The following is a 15,574-nucleotide window of genomic DNA, read 5'->3' as shown; positions in this document are numbered from 1 at the left end:
AAAATTATGCTGTTATGCTGTCATGGTTTAAACCCAGCTGGGAACTAAGCACCGCACAGCCACTTGCTCACCTCCCCCACTCCTAGCCCAGTGGAATGGGGAGGAGAATCAAAACCAAAACTTGTATGTTGAGATAAGAGCAGTTTAATAAAATAAACACAAAACATTGGTGTATTATCAACATTATTTTCATGCCAAATCCAAAACCACAACATTGTACCAGCTACTGAAGAAAAATTAATTCTATCCCAGCTGAAACCAGGTCATGTATGTACATCACTGATTTTGCCAAATGGATTAAAAACTCATAGGGCTAGTGGAGAGCCAAGGATTTGAAAAGTGATAGAAATTATACTGGCACTTCAGACCCCTTTCACCAAAACACAGCTTGTGAGACCAAGCTCCCATGACAATCTTCAGCAATGGAAATCAGATCCTGGGGAATTTACATTTCTAGTTGTCTAGCTCTTTGCTTAGAATGCAAAGTTTAGCTGTCATGACATTAATGGAGGTAAATTAGGATCCTGGAAATGACTAATATGAGAACACATCACTTGGGATAGCCTCTAATCATAAGGAATGGCTCATGCCTGATATTCACCCTTTGCAGTGCTTCAGCTCTTGCCTTCAGCTTCTTCAAGCTCCAGAGGCACCTCCCAAGAGGCTTAGGGGAGTGTGTATGTTGCATATGACTTAATACACACATGGTTTGTACCTTACTGAAACAGGTTCCCAAGGGAATTTAGGCAGAACTAGTAAAATTATTTTGGTGTCACAATCACACGAGGAAGGAGCCACTCTGACATTTTAAAACAAGCACAAAACAGGAGTATGGGTGTCTGGAGAGTTACAAAGACAAACACATTGTGATGGAGCTGCCTGCAGTGTTAAGATGAAGGGTCCTGGGAAGAACACAAAAGCAACCACGTGGGCAAGGGAGATCTTTGTAGTATACTTCTTAACCGGGGATTACTGGCACTAAGTAATCAGTACAGAATTAAAACATGGTCCCCATTGTATGAGGATGTGGGTGAAGCTTTTGGATCTCATCTGAACCTTTTTTGGATCCCACGGACAGACTGAGCTGTGCTGGGTGAGTAATGTCCTTACTCTAGGCTTCAGTGGCAACACTGGCTTCAGCAGCAACTGTGACCCAGTCATCTGCTGAAAGAGAGAGCTTAGCAGATATTTCCAATATCAGCTTGCTTTTAAACCCTCATTTGGCCTTAGACTCCTTTATCAGTTGTAGATTGTAGTGTATTGCAAACGTTATACACTGCTTTATTTATATCAGACTGATAACTGTTATCTTGGACATTAACTTCTTTTGACTTTTCTTGCCTCGTTAGAAAAACAATCCTTTTACAAGTACAAGAGCTGTAGAGCTGTAGCATAATCGGACAAAAAAAGCTATCACAGTGTTCTTTGGAAAAGCAAAAGAAGCTTGTATTATTTGTCTCTCACCTTGACACATGGGATGGGGAGAGACTGAGGTTTTCTGTGGGCGTGCCTGGCAAACAGATTTCCAACTGCTATTCTCTGCTCATGCACAGCCATGAGGTCCCTGTGATGTTTCATCTCTATTTCCCTTCTGATATGAATCTTCATAAAAACTCTGGAATTCACTCCAGTATGCCTAGAGTTTCTTGTTAATAGACACTTGTCTATTAAAATGTGCACATATGTGCATGTGTGTGCACACGCCTGTGTGTGAGAGGTGCAGGGAGGCACAATGTGGCACAGCCACAGTGTTTACTTCTTCCCAGAAGTGGGCAAGATCAGTGGGTAAAACTGTGGGAGACCAGCTGCCATTTGGGATTGCTGCATGCCCCACTGGGATCCTAATGACTTGGTCATTTATTTCCACTTTTTTCTGAGCCATATGGTTTTCAGCTTGAAATGTGGTCATGGCCATCTCCTACTGCCACGGAGCCATTTGGGTTCTGCTGCTCTTCCTCCCCAGTTTCATTTGTCACAAGATTTTCTTTCCCCACATTTCAATCATTTAAAAATTGATTTTAATTTAAAAATTACCTTGGACATTTTGTAACTTCCTAGCATGCAAAATATTTTACCATTATTCCACTCTACCTTAGTGTTAATTTCATTTATTCTGTGGGAATTGTTTCATTATGGTAGAACAGAAAATCTCAGGGCATTGGAGAGTCATTCATTTTTCTTCAAAAATTTCCTTTGATAGTTCCTAGTGATATCTCTGCTATTCTGTTCCAGTACTTAATTATTTCTATTTGCATGGTATCTCAGTGCCTAGCTGCCTTGTGGTCCCATATTCAGACAGGAATGCATGCATATTTTGTTTTGTTTTGCCTTTCCAGCTGAACGAGCTCATCAGAGCTGGAATGAGATGGTTTAGTCTCCAGATCCCCCTCCTGCGAGCTTCTTCAAGCTGCCGCTGCCACTTTGGACTGGGGACCACTTTTTTAGCCAGCAGCAGAGTTACCCCGGGGTGGGAGGGGGGCATTTCATCTGCTTTGACTTGCCAGAGCTGTACAGTACATAGGGTAAATCCTGCCTTCGCTTCCAGAAGAGATGAAGTCGGTTTGCACCAGCCAAACCCCGTCGTAGACAATTGCAGTAGAGCAAACAGTGTCCCAGCAAAGAAGTAATCAGTTTTGAAAAGATGGGATTTGGGCTTGTGGCCAGTCCCTGGGCTCTGATTTGCAAGAAAAACATCAATAGGAAAACTGGAACAATGGCTGATTGTCCCTGTAAGTTCTGAACATATGTGCATGAATATCCAGTAAAAATAAGCCTAATGCTTCATGATTAAAGATGACAGAGCAGGGACAAAATGAACTCTGGAGATCAGGAAGATGTACAGAGATGTTGGACTGTGCTGTTGTTTGCCCACAGGTAATGCTCCAGAGAAACAGCTGCACAGCATCTTCTCAGAGCTGAGTCAGACCAGCTGTACAGGGTAGGATGCACACAAACACAAATGTTTCAGACACAAGGCTTTTTTGTTTTTCGCCCTCCTTCCACAGCTGCCCAGCATACTTCAGATTTACTGGAGGCAAACATTGCTAGGGCATGAATGCAGAAGCTTTTCTAGCCTCAAGACTAAAATGTGAGAATAAAGCTTTGTGTCCTCCAACCTTTTAGCTTTGAAAAAGCCCAACAAATTCCATGGAAGGAGCTTTAACAAAAGAGGTCAAAAAGTCCATCTGGACCCCTCTGCATCCTAGTCATTCCTAGAGCTACCCTTAGAGAAAAGATCCATAGGTTAATTTATCATTGTGTAAATAAAATATCCCCCAACTTCTTTTACCACTAGCCTTCCTGAGTTAAAATAAATATGCTTTGGTAGAGCAAAGCTGAAGAGCATCTAAGGTTTATAAATAGCAGCTATTGCTATTGTGTCTGAGTGGTGAGGAAAAGGTCAAAGCAAAATGATTTTATTATCCGCCCAGTAAGAAAAATTGTTCTGTGTGTTTGGGGGGGCTTTACGGGGAGGGGGCAGTTTGGTCTTCTTCTTACAGTGCTCTGGCTTTTTCAGGTTGTCCACATTTAGCTTTACTTTTTCTACAGGTTGAATCCACAAACATTGTATGGAATTGAGTAGAACAAATAATTTTCACTTTTATTTTTCTTTCTTTGTCAAAAGGATGCTTTAACTTTTCTGGCTGTTTGACATGTTTGCTGTGCAGGATCTGATGGCACCCTCCATTGTATAGTCTCCTTTTCTCTGTATTTCCTGCACAGACAGATGTCTCTTCAATGAATTTGGGACCCTGTGGAAACTGCAAAGGTTTTCACATTCATCTGAATTTGTGATTCAGATTTTTCATTTTCATTTCAGATTGCATTTTTCTTAACAAAATATCTTAACAAAATACACAGTTTCTATGAGCTCTCGTTCATGAAATACCAATGTTTTTCTTTTGAATTCAGCCCTCTTTAATCCATTTTCTCAACATTTTGCTAAATATTTAGAATTTATCATTAAACCTACATATTTGAGACAATTGCCTAAATAAAACTTGTTTTTCTTATATTCCTCTCCAGTGCTGGAGTCTTGGGTGGTGGGAGAAGTGTGAAAAGTTGTCATTTTATATTCTTGCAAACACAAAATTTAGTCAAAAACGAAGCATCTCAGTTTCAGGGTTAACTGGGAAATGTATAATCCTAAAAACATGAGGTGAAAACCTAGACACCAATTTCCAGTTTTGCAGTCAGAGGGTGGGAAATGCCTAAGCTTTCCAGTGGCCAGAAGGAAATTCTATAGCTAAAGCAGGTTTCGAATACTGAGTTCTGTAGTTCTAGGAATGATCAAAACTATTTTTACTATTACATTTATATATGTGTATATATGTAATTCAATGTTTAAATTTACATATATATGTGTGTGTATATAATGTCAAATACATATATTTTATATATATCAATATATTTATATATTTAATGTCATAAATAAATAATGTCATATGTATATTTATATATGTGTATATACATTATATACACACATATGTATATAAAGTAATATTTATATATATATATGTCTCTGTGTGTACATGTAAATAATATATATAGGTATAAAACCGATGGTTAATAATTCTTTAAGCACCCTTGTTACCCCACAGATTTAATAGTAAACTTTAACAGGAAAGATAAAACAGGCACTCTGACTCCCATCTTTCTTTTCTGAACATTGGTATTTTCTCTCTTAACAATGTTAACATTTCTCCAGCCAACATAAAGTGTTTATGTTGCAGATAAATCTGGAAAGAGGAAGCCTTGTCTGCTCTCATGGTTGTTACAGAGACAATGTTTTCCTTGTGGTTTGATTTAACATGCAGCTATGAACGCTCTCACTAAGTAACAAATCATTACACCTGCACTGAGTAAATTTAATACAGCTTGCTTTTGCTGAAACATTATGGGTTTTTCTCACCTGCTTTGTACTTTCTTGAATGCAATCCAGGTCAGAAGTCCTGAAGATCAGCCAGTTTGTTTCAGACATGACTACAGGTTTTACCAGATCCTTTCCTTCAGAATATCAGCAGAGCTAATACAGACATTCCTCTTTTCCTTTTTTTAATCAGTCACAAGGGTGACTTTTTAGTTGATGACAGAACTCCCTCCACTTGCTCACTAGTGCCAGCTCTCCTGCACAGGAAGTCTACTGGGGGTTATCTGTAATATTGAGCTACTTCAGACCCACAAATTTGAGTTTTGGGTTGAAAGAGATTATTAGTAAGCATTTGGGGGACACAGCTACTGTTAAATAGGAGGGAGGGTTTGTCTTGGTTTGGTTCATGCTCTCTGTTTGTTGAAAACAACAATCAAATTTGGAATACCATTAGGAAAGCTTTACAATAACTGTTGTGTGATATCCAAAATACTACCAGTTCTGCTGTAAGATTCAGAATCAAAACATTCTCTTTTTAAATTCAGAGGAGTTTTAAATTAAAAACATTTTGTTTGACTTTTTTTTTTTCCCTCATCTCATGTGATCACCTGATACAATTGTGAGATCTGGAAACATCGTGATCTGAGAATCCAGGGTATGAGAATACAGCCAGGCTGATGAAACACTTTACAAGTAGCAATGATGTTATACATTTGTGTTATTAGTTGTTTTTAATGATGCTGTGCTTCTGTAGCAGATGAAGCATGCAAAGTATCTCCACTAGGAATGACTCAGGGATTAAATGCTGTCAGGGGATTAGGTTGGTGATGCCTCTCACAGCAGTGAGAGGGGAGCTCAAAAAATCTCTGGATGGGGCTAGATCTGTTGGAAACAGAAGTCTTGATCAGCATAGTAGGAGGTGGCTTGGAAGCTGTCTCAGACGATGGTGAACAAAAATTGCCAGAGAGGCTGCAGTGGTGGTGGTGGTGTGTTTCTGTGCAGTGTGACACTGCTAACGTAAATTTAAAGGGACTATGGGAAAATTGCTTGTGCTAAGAATAAAATTTGTGTAAAAATAGATGCTGAAATAAAGAGCATGAAAGTAGACACTTCAAAAGGCATTTCACAGCAAGTAATATCTCATATTAGTCGTTTCACATGAGGAATTGCACTGTATTTTAGGGCTTTTTCTTCAATTTATCATCCTGAGTAGTTTCTCAGAACATTTCTTTATAGCTTCTGTCAAATTCCAGTTGCAAACCAATCTCATAAGGGAAGCAGGAGTTTATGTTGCTAATTAGTAAGGCCAACATGAAGATGAGCTCAAGGTCCCAGATGCAACAATAAATTGCTCTAATCTTTGTTAAGAAATGGGATCTCCTTTTTCTGCTGCTCCTACTCAGTCAAACTAATATATGGAAACAATGCTGTTGTGCTGGGAGATTAAGTCAGGATTCTGTCCACTGATGGCAAAAATAAGTTTTTCAAATTACGAGATGATGTGCTTTAAGTGTTCATTACCAGAACTGAGGTTACCCCATTGGACTGTGCTCAATAAAGCAGCCAATCTTCTTGGAAGAAGCAAAAGTCTTTAATCTTGATGTTATTGACACAGACAAAGGCTGTGGGATCTCGAGAAGAAATTGTCAACATGCTTCCTTTCAGTGACTGGTTTTCTCACAAGCATAGGAACAGTCTACCAGACATTTTGTTCTGGATTAGTTGTCTCCCACAAAACTTTGGTAAGAGCAAATGAGAGCTCCTCAGTGAAAAGCAACCTTGTTCTAGCAGTCTATGACAATTATTAGTGTCAAGCTGACAGAAGATGCATTTGAAGACCATTCATGTGATCAGTCCTAGGAGCTTTGTTCAGGAGGTAGTAAAGGGGCAACATGGCAGTGACACTGGGTAAGCCTTAGACTAATTCTTGAGAGGATGTCTGACCATTTCTATGCTTAGCTGGATAGAAAACCAACATGTGCCAACATCATGCAATGTCTGCAAGCAGCAAGAATTATCCAAGTGTTTTTATGGGACCATGGTATCAAAAAGTGGTGCCATAATACTGAAAGTAGGCAGATTCATCTTGACAACAGCCAGGCTGACAGCAATATACAGGAGCTGTGGCATTTCCAGCAAACAGAGATGTGGCCTTACAGCCTAATCAATGCATTTAGGAAGGCTGTGAGTTTTGGTCTTTGACCTAAATGTTCATCAGTTTTTATTACTTGCAATTCTGTACCAGCAGATCAGATTGTCATCATTAGGAGTTACCATAGCGTGATAACCCAGAGGTCAAGGCTTCACTCTGCTACAAAGTATGCAAGTATAACAAAATATGATCTCTGTCACAGGAGCCTGGCACTCACACTAGAGAGCTATTGGCTAGAAATGTGATAAAACAAACAGCCCTGAGGACTGGAGGTAACTGAACAGTGCAGAGGCAGCAGGATAACAAGGATCACATCAAACCAGGTGTTGTCTTTTATCTTTATGCCAAGTACCATTGGAATACAAAGGTAATTTCTCCTTACTCTCTGTCCTGTACACTTACCCAAGTCACTTAGTAAGGGAAAAAATCTTGAGCATATCTAAGGTACACCTCTATCAGAGAGAAAAATTTTCCCACCATTTATGTATTAATACTTTTCTACCCTATCTACAAAACTGTTCTTGCACTGAAAGGAGTAGACTTGTCATAGCCTCTGCTTATTTCAATTTTCCTAAACCCTCTTTCTGTTAAGCTACATAGTTTCTCTCTGTCCAGTAAGTTTGTTTCCTTCAAATCTTGTGGAGTTTTTTTTAAATATTATTTTAACCAAAGAACACTTGCTGTTCTTGATGTACATGTTGACCTTTTCAGCCCATTGATCAATTTTCTTATTTTTATCTGCCCTCCTGATACTGGAAGTGTCAGAATTGTTTTAGCTATGTAAGGACTGGTACTCATTGCAAAAATTGCTGCTGGCAGGGTTTTTGGTTCCCATATAGTCAGTGATCTGCATCTCTTCACCCCAAGACAGGATGCCTTTGTATGCACCTGCTCTCTTCTGCTCACTTACTACAGTACACTCTCCAAAGCAGTGTTGTGTACTCCCTGGATGTAATACACTTAACAAGAAAAATTACAAATTCATCAAAACTGTAGCAAAGAATACTAACTTTAAGCACGGCAAGTTCTGCAAGCTTTGAAAATTTCCCTTAAAAGCAACCCAAGACAGGCTGCAAGGGTGAAAGGCAGAGTGGGGAGGGAGAAGCCAGCAGACAAACAGACACTTGGGAAACTTAATAGAAAGCCTCCTGCACTTTCTTCAGTACAAATACTGTACAGTCTCAGAGGGGAAGCAACTGCCACTTCTCATTCCTATGAGAGGTTGCTGGACTATGTGGAAACAGCAGCTGCAGTGTGCCCTCTTATGGCAACACCAGTTGCTTTCTCTGTTTCACACAAAGGTGTTACAGGGGAGAGGCAGGGGGTGCTTTGGTGTATTTGTTCTTCTATTTTTATTTTCCCTGAAAAATGATATGTGAGAAGAAAATGTTAACTCTGTATGCTGCAGCATGGCTAGAAAAATAGGCTTGAAGCTTCTTGTCCCTAGCACCAAGCAGTGCCTCATCTGTCAAAGAAGATGAACTGATGAACAAAAACAAATGATGATAATATCATCATTTGCAGATGAGACATGGCTTTCACACCAAGGCAGATGTGAAGTGAAAACTGATTGGTGGTTAAAGGCACTGCATTTAATGAATAACAGCTAGTCAGTTGACAGAATGTTTCTGTGCTGGCTCCACTGCAGGTTCTGCCCAAATCCCTCTGCAGTGCTACTCCATTTCGAGTAAGAGTGTTGAGGAGTACATGGGTTCCAAGTAGCCCAGCTCACCAGCTGTGGACTGAGACGGTCTGGGTTGGAGCCTGAGAAGAGAGGCCATGGACTGCCAGCCTTTGGGATAACACTTTGGGATAATCACTGTGGGTGACACCAGCCAGGTAAATGGACACCAGAAAAACACAGGAGAGCTGGGAATTTCTACCTTTTGGTTAACAAAGGAGAGGACAACCAGTGAGCCAGCAAGGTGAATGGACACAGAGAGGGGGGCAGGAGCCAAAGACTCAGGAGGAAGAGGAGACTTCTGGAGACTGTGAGGGTTTAAATGCCCAGGGGTTCCTTGGCTGGGGATCTGCCTCAGAGGCACCAGCTCGAGTTGTTCTGTGTTACTGCACTGTGAATAAATGGCTTTATGGAACAAGACATCTGGGACTTTGCCATGGGAAACCTGGAGTTGAACAGGTGAGGAAACCTGGTCTGACTGTCTGATGTGTGATGAGACAGGTGGGGACCCGTTGGGTCACTGGAGCCGCCTGCTGTGGAGGGGCTTCAGTCCCAGCAGTGAAAATCTCTGGCCTTGGGAGTGAGGCTGCCAGATGGCCACGTGAATGAGAAGCTTCCTTAACATGAGGATGACTAATGTATTGTCACTATTTTGTAATTATTCTATTACAGATCTGTTTTGAATATTGTCTTCCTATGGCTTCTTCTGCCTCTGCTTCTGGTACCTTGTTCTCCTTTGGTGTTTTCCCCTTGTTACTTCTCAACACCCCCACCTGCACAAGCACCTTGGAGCCCCTCCTGTTCCAATACAGCATCCCACAGCTCCATTCCCAGGAGGACTCTCCTCCTCTGCTCACTGAAGATGCTTCCAGTCTCCTGGAATTTTCCAACCCACAAAATCATAGCTGGAATACTCTGGGACTCACACAGCTCATCCTTTCACATCTTTTTTATCAGAACAGCCACATCAGTCTTGCTTACTTGATATTGCCCCTCTGCTCACTGAATGTTTAAAAGCACACAGAAATCCCTAAGAGCTTGAGCAAAGAGTTGCAATTAGTATTAATGACTTTCACTGCAGAAAAAAAAAAAAAAAAAAAACAACAAAAAAAAAAAACAGAGCAAGGGGCAAACTCTATCTTTCCCCAATATACTCTGATCACATTCCCAGTTGCAAAGCTGACCCAACCTCATGTGTGTGAGGAAAACAAATACATTACCCTGCCAGGCTCCTGGCTTCTCCATCAAAGTAAAACCTGGCACCACAGGACAGTACATGTGGTTCCTCGCCACTGACGCTGCGTGCTCCAAGCAAAGGCTATTCCTGGGATGACCCCTTGTACTGGGGTGCAGGTCATAGTTGAGCCCAGGAGCCATGCACGCACACCCTGGTATTTCTGACTGCAGTGTATTTGTGTTTCTGCTTTCCCTCTGGCTCTTTGCCTTTTACATTTGCTTCAGAATGCCCATCCACCTTAACATTAAACAAAAAAAAAAAAAAAAAAGAAGAAGAAAAGAGTCTAAACACTTTTTCTGTAAAGCAGGTGCCTTCTGCTGTTGCTTATTCTGCTGCAGTTAATCTTCCTAAAATCTGTTCTTCATTTTAATAATATAAAAATTAGGCAGTTCTAATAAGTCTGAATATTTACACTGAGATCAATTATATTTTCTACAAAAAGATGAAGTGATCCTCAGAAAATAGAAATCAACCTGCAGGCTCACTCTGGATTTCAACTGCATTAAACCCCACTGGAATTGTGCTAAAAAGCTATGATAAATCTATCCAAAATGTGAGTATTATTTTGGCTCTGCTTGCCTTAGTAATAAAAAGTGTAAGGTGATGCTGTCTAGACTTACACCACCTCTGCCCAGCCCTTGGGAACACAGTTCAATGACCCTTATATGTTATTTTTGTACTTTCTGTTTGATGATTTGACAGGAATTTTGTAACTAAGTCAGCTTCTGTCACCAAGTTATAGTTTTCCATGTCAGAATAAATGCTTTTTCTGGTAGACAAGGAGTGAGGATGTCAGAATATGGCCCTTCTTATTAACCTGCACAGAAGCAGTTGAGAGCTTCACTGTTTAACATAATTCCCTGGCTGTGTTTTTTGTTCTTCAAGCCTTGCATTTATTTTACTGTTTACAGCAAGGTTTGTGCTGTCAAGGAGACTGCTGGTAGGGAAGCTCTAGGAGGAACAGAAAGGCTTCTGTGCCTATGAGATGTTTGTTCACATCCCCCCAGCTTAATACACAGCAAAAAAAACCCTACTTCATTTAATTAGGAGCACAGACCAGCAAAGGATCTCATAGGCTACAGAGCTCAGTCCTTTACTGTCTCTCATAACAACAAAATGCAATACTTTCTACCCAACACTTCAACCTTTCCTAAAGTCCTAACTTTCCTAAAGTTATGATAACCAGCTTTTCTGTAGCTGCTCTAATTGGAAGTTTGCTCCAGAGGTTACAGGTCTAAAAACTAGAAAACTTCTCATCATTTCCAGCCTGAATTCATTTATGGCTAGCTTACACTCACCTGTACTTTACCAATTGTCCTTGGTTTACAATACCTCTTCCTCTTCTGTTTCACCCTACCCAGCCCATCCTTCTCAATGGAATTCCTTCTTCATCCTGGAGTCCTCCTCTTGGTTGCCTTCCCCCTTACCCTGCCCCTGCACTTGCTGCCTGTGGGGGCCATCAGTCACACACGAAGCATGGCCTTCACCCCTCTCCTTCCCTGGCACTGGACCTGTGTGACAGCCACAGTGACCCCAGCCATGAAAGGAAGGGTGTGTGTCTCAGCAGGGAGCTCATTGCCCTCCTCTTATCTCTGCTGCCAGGTGCTCTCAATGAGCATTGCTTGGTTTCCTAAACTGCATTTGCCTCTTAGCTGCATTTGCCTTCATTCTTCCCTTCTTGTTTTAACACACATAGAAAATGAAGGTGTGAACACTCTTACTTGAGTCATTACCTTAAGGCTTCTGTTTTTCTTCCTCAGCTTCCCCTCCAGCAGTCCCAAAATAAAAGAATAAATTCTAAAAGGATAAAATAATATAGACCTGTGCAAGGAACAGGAAAAGCTCCCACCCAAATGAATGCCAATAGCTGCCAATTCTAGTCTCTTGATTTTTGCTTTCAAGGCTGGGAAACTCTCCATATATCTGCAGGGATATAAATGAGCTGATGCTGGATAACACTCAAATGTTTTATGAGAGCTGAAATACATTTTGCAGAATATGTGTAGACGAAATAAAGTCTATGAAAGGACTTTATCCAAAATTGAAAGCAAGCTCCTACCTCTTCTTAACAAAAGCATGGAGAAAACCATCCTTTGTAATGCTCGACTTATGCAGAAGAAAGCAGAGAAAAGTAGGGCCAAATGGCATTTGAAAGTGTACCAAGGTGGGGAATACACAGTGAGGATGCTTGGACATGATGGTTGAGGTGAAGCACTGCATTGTCTCCACTTCTTCACTCATTCTCACCACTGTCAGGTTCCCAGGGGGATCTTTGTTTGTGTCAACAGCCAGAGCATCTTTCCCTCTAGAAAACATGACAGTTATTCAGGGTCCTGTCCCAGAGAGGTTATGTCTCCTGTAATCAAACCTGTGTGGTGGGATGATGCCTGACAAACTTCACCAAATTTTGCAGATTTATTTTTATTTTTCCTAGAAGCAGTCTATGTGCTTTCACAACCAATGAAGCCTAGAGCGTGCCTCTCTGTGTGTGTCCCACTTGTGTATGCTCTTTGCAAGCAAGGATCTGCTTTCCCCCAAAGACATTTTGCTGTGAAAATCATATTATAATGAATCTGAGTTCATTCATGATGCTGACAATGATAATTTATCTGAGGTTACCTAAAAATTTCATTCCTTTTAGTAATGAATCTATGGATTTGAAGACTATGTCATCTGCAGTGACATGTCAATAAAAATGGAAATCCAAAAATTTATTTCAGTAGAGAGAAAGAAGCAAGCAAGCAAGCAAGCAAGCAAACAAGCACACCATCTTTCAGGAATATTTTTAACTATATTTGATAATTTCTAGATTTCTAAATTGGCTCAATAAGATTTCTCATATAAGATAGAAATACCCTGCTATGATGAACGTATAAATCTGATTATGCCCGCAATGAATAGCAATTGTTTTTCTTAAAGTGGGGGTGAAGTGTGGGGGAGAAGGTGTAGGGGAAATGTCAGGAAAGAGTAGTAATTATGTTTAAATTCTGAAACTATCACCAACCAGGAATTGTATCAAAACCCATCAGCCACTACAACAGCTGTCGTATTTAAAACACCCCCCCTTTCATTGGTTCAGCAGTTAAAAGCAAGGAGAGACCAAGATTTTAAGAAAGTGTGTGGCACAAATTTTCTGTGGGTAAAAAAGGGAGTATGGAGGCTTCACAGCATCCCATTAGCACTGTCTAGTGCTTGACAAGGCAGTGTCACTGCCTTGAAACTTGAAACTGCCTCCCTTGCCAAGGGAGAGATGAGGCCAAGTACAGTTCCTCCACCTCTCCTCCATCTCTTTCCTGGCTGCCCCAGCAGAGGGACACAGCAGCAAATTTTAAATGAGCCAAATCAGGTGATGAGACAGACCAACAGCAGCACTGTTGTGAATTTATTCCACTTCAAACAGCTGATCCTGATGCCTGAATAAAGTTATTTAAATCTTGCCCGTATATCCTTACATAATGCTTCCAAGTGCAGTACAGCTGCATGGTCTGGTTTAGGTCTGTGAAGGGGTGGATGAAGCATGGGGTGCACTGCTGGTGATGACCAGCAGCCACCTCTCTGCTGGTCATTAAGGGGGGTGGATCATGTCATGCATTTGCCCTCCTTCAAATGCAGTCCTGAGCAAGAAAAGTCATACTCCCCCCACATTTCCAGATGTGACCTGCTGCCTGCACATCTTTCCAAGCACATCTTTCTCAGTGGCTTTAGACAATAAATGTCCACAAGTGGAGTGCTGGTGGGCACTGTGGGTTTGCTCTGCAGACACACACTCTGGAGTAGGCACTGTATCTGTGTAACCTTTTGTAGAACATGAATGCAGCAGAGTTTCAATTATAGGCATTTTCCAGTGGTAAAAAGGGATAAGAAAAGTATCTCCTGGGTACAAGGGTATCTGCTGTCCCAGAGAGGACAGAATAGGGTGTGTGGGATATCCATGTCTCTGTAATCATGCTTCCAAAGGCTCTAAATATCCATTTTAATTGCTCATGACACCATAAGGTGGATGTTGAAAATAAATTACATTAATTAAACAGTGATAGATAAAAACAGCTACACAAGAGGAGCGTAGAAGCTAAGGCTTGGAAGGACTCAATGTACAAGACTCTTCCCAACTCTTTGAGATTGCAAGAAAACTTCACCTATCCTCTGTGGGCCATGTAGTAATGTCAATAGAAGTGCAGAGGTAGGTGGAATTTTGTGGTGTGTGAGCCCCATGGGGCTGCACTAGTGGTTCTGCACCCATTCTGCTGCTGGCAGGGTGGCCTCTCACCTGGCCTACTCCCTGAGGGCTGGCTAAGTGGTGCTTCATGGGTCTGGCTAGTCTGATGTGAAAAACCCCAAGAGCTTGTAGGGAGGTTTCAAGGGAAATGAGGTCCTCAGGCTCATGCAAGCCTGCACAGCTGGGGAGGCTGGAAAGCCATTTCTCACCTCTCCTGCCATCCTGAATTATTGTCTGCGCAATCCTTTTGCTTTCTCACAGAGAATGGAGACCACCAGGAAACACATTTAAAAATCATCTGTGGCACACAGAAGGAGAAGAGAGAAAGTTGTTGGTACATTTCAGCAAGCCTCGTTAAAAACATCTCTAGGCACTACAAAGTGCATGTTATCAATATGCATATGCGATGTCTCTGAGGCAGAGTTGCCTTTAAGGTACGTATTCAGCAGGACAACATTTTCCCATGTGAGGCAAGGAACAACAGTGAATCATATGTGTAGGAGGGAAAGGCCTTCTGGCTATGTACAGTATTTATTCCCTTTTGTGTCTTGCTTCCCCCCCTCCCCTCTTTTATTAATGGCTTTTGCAATTAGTCGTAACAGGGTATTGCTAGCTGGCAGAAAGCAGTGACTTCTGCAGTGGATTCTTTGTGGGAAACTGGATGTATAGGGGAAGGAAAAGATGCTTGTGAGCTGGCTTTGCTCATGCCTCTGACGGGGGTCAGCAAGAGCCAACACGCTATTCGTGTCCAGCACTTGCGTCCCCAGCTGAATGTCACATTGCTTGGCCTCACATAAATACACATACAGATGTAGAAATGCAGAAGGTGAGGCCTGCAGTGCACACATTAAAAATTCCTACTGAAGATGTCAGCAGGGGGCCCAGAGAAGCTGGGTTAAATTTAGAGGGAATCCAAAGGGAAAGTGTGGCACCTTGTTCTGCCTGCAACCACAGGTTGGCTGGGGTTTTATTTGTCACCCCACTAAAGAAGGGTTCCACCCCAGAACCCATAGTGCTGGAAAGCATTGCAACATACAGATGGCAGATGCACGAACACAGGTGATGAATCCTGCAGTATTTTGGGATGTTAGCTGAGTTCCTCGTGAGCTGATTAGACAGAACTGGAGTTCAGGATGTCCCTAAATGCCAGTGAGTAATAGTCAGTGGATGTAAACGCTGACACAAAGTCAGCAGACAAGAGGTTTCCTATGGTGTCCCGGTTTCAACAATAAATTAAGCCAAGCAAGATGGAGTACCCAGGAGGGTGTAGATGTGAGTATCCAGGAGGGTGTAGCTTTCTTACAGTTCCTTCTTCTCCTTGCCTTCCCTCCCCGCTTTCCCTTAGTTCAGCTACGTGTAGATTCAGAGATTCCTGCTAAAGCTGAAATGTCATAATACAACATACTGTGTAGTTATGG

The sequence above is a fragment of the Agelaius phoeniceus genome, chromosome 1 (assembly GCF_051311805.1).
Source record: "Agelaius phoeniceus isolate bAgePho1 chromosome 1, bAgePho1.hap1, whole genome shotgun sequence".
Taxonomy (NCBI): Eukaryota; Metazoa; Chordata; class Aves; order Passeriformes; family Icteridae; genus Agelaius; species Agelaius phoeniceus.
The sequence above is the reverse complement of the archived record's forward strand: the minus strand, read 5'-3'. Positions refer to the sequence as shown.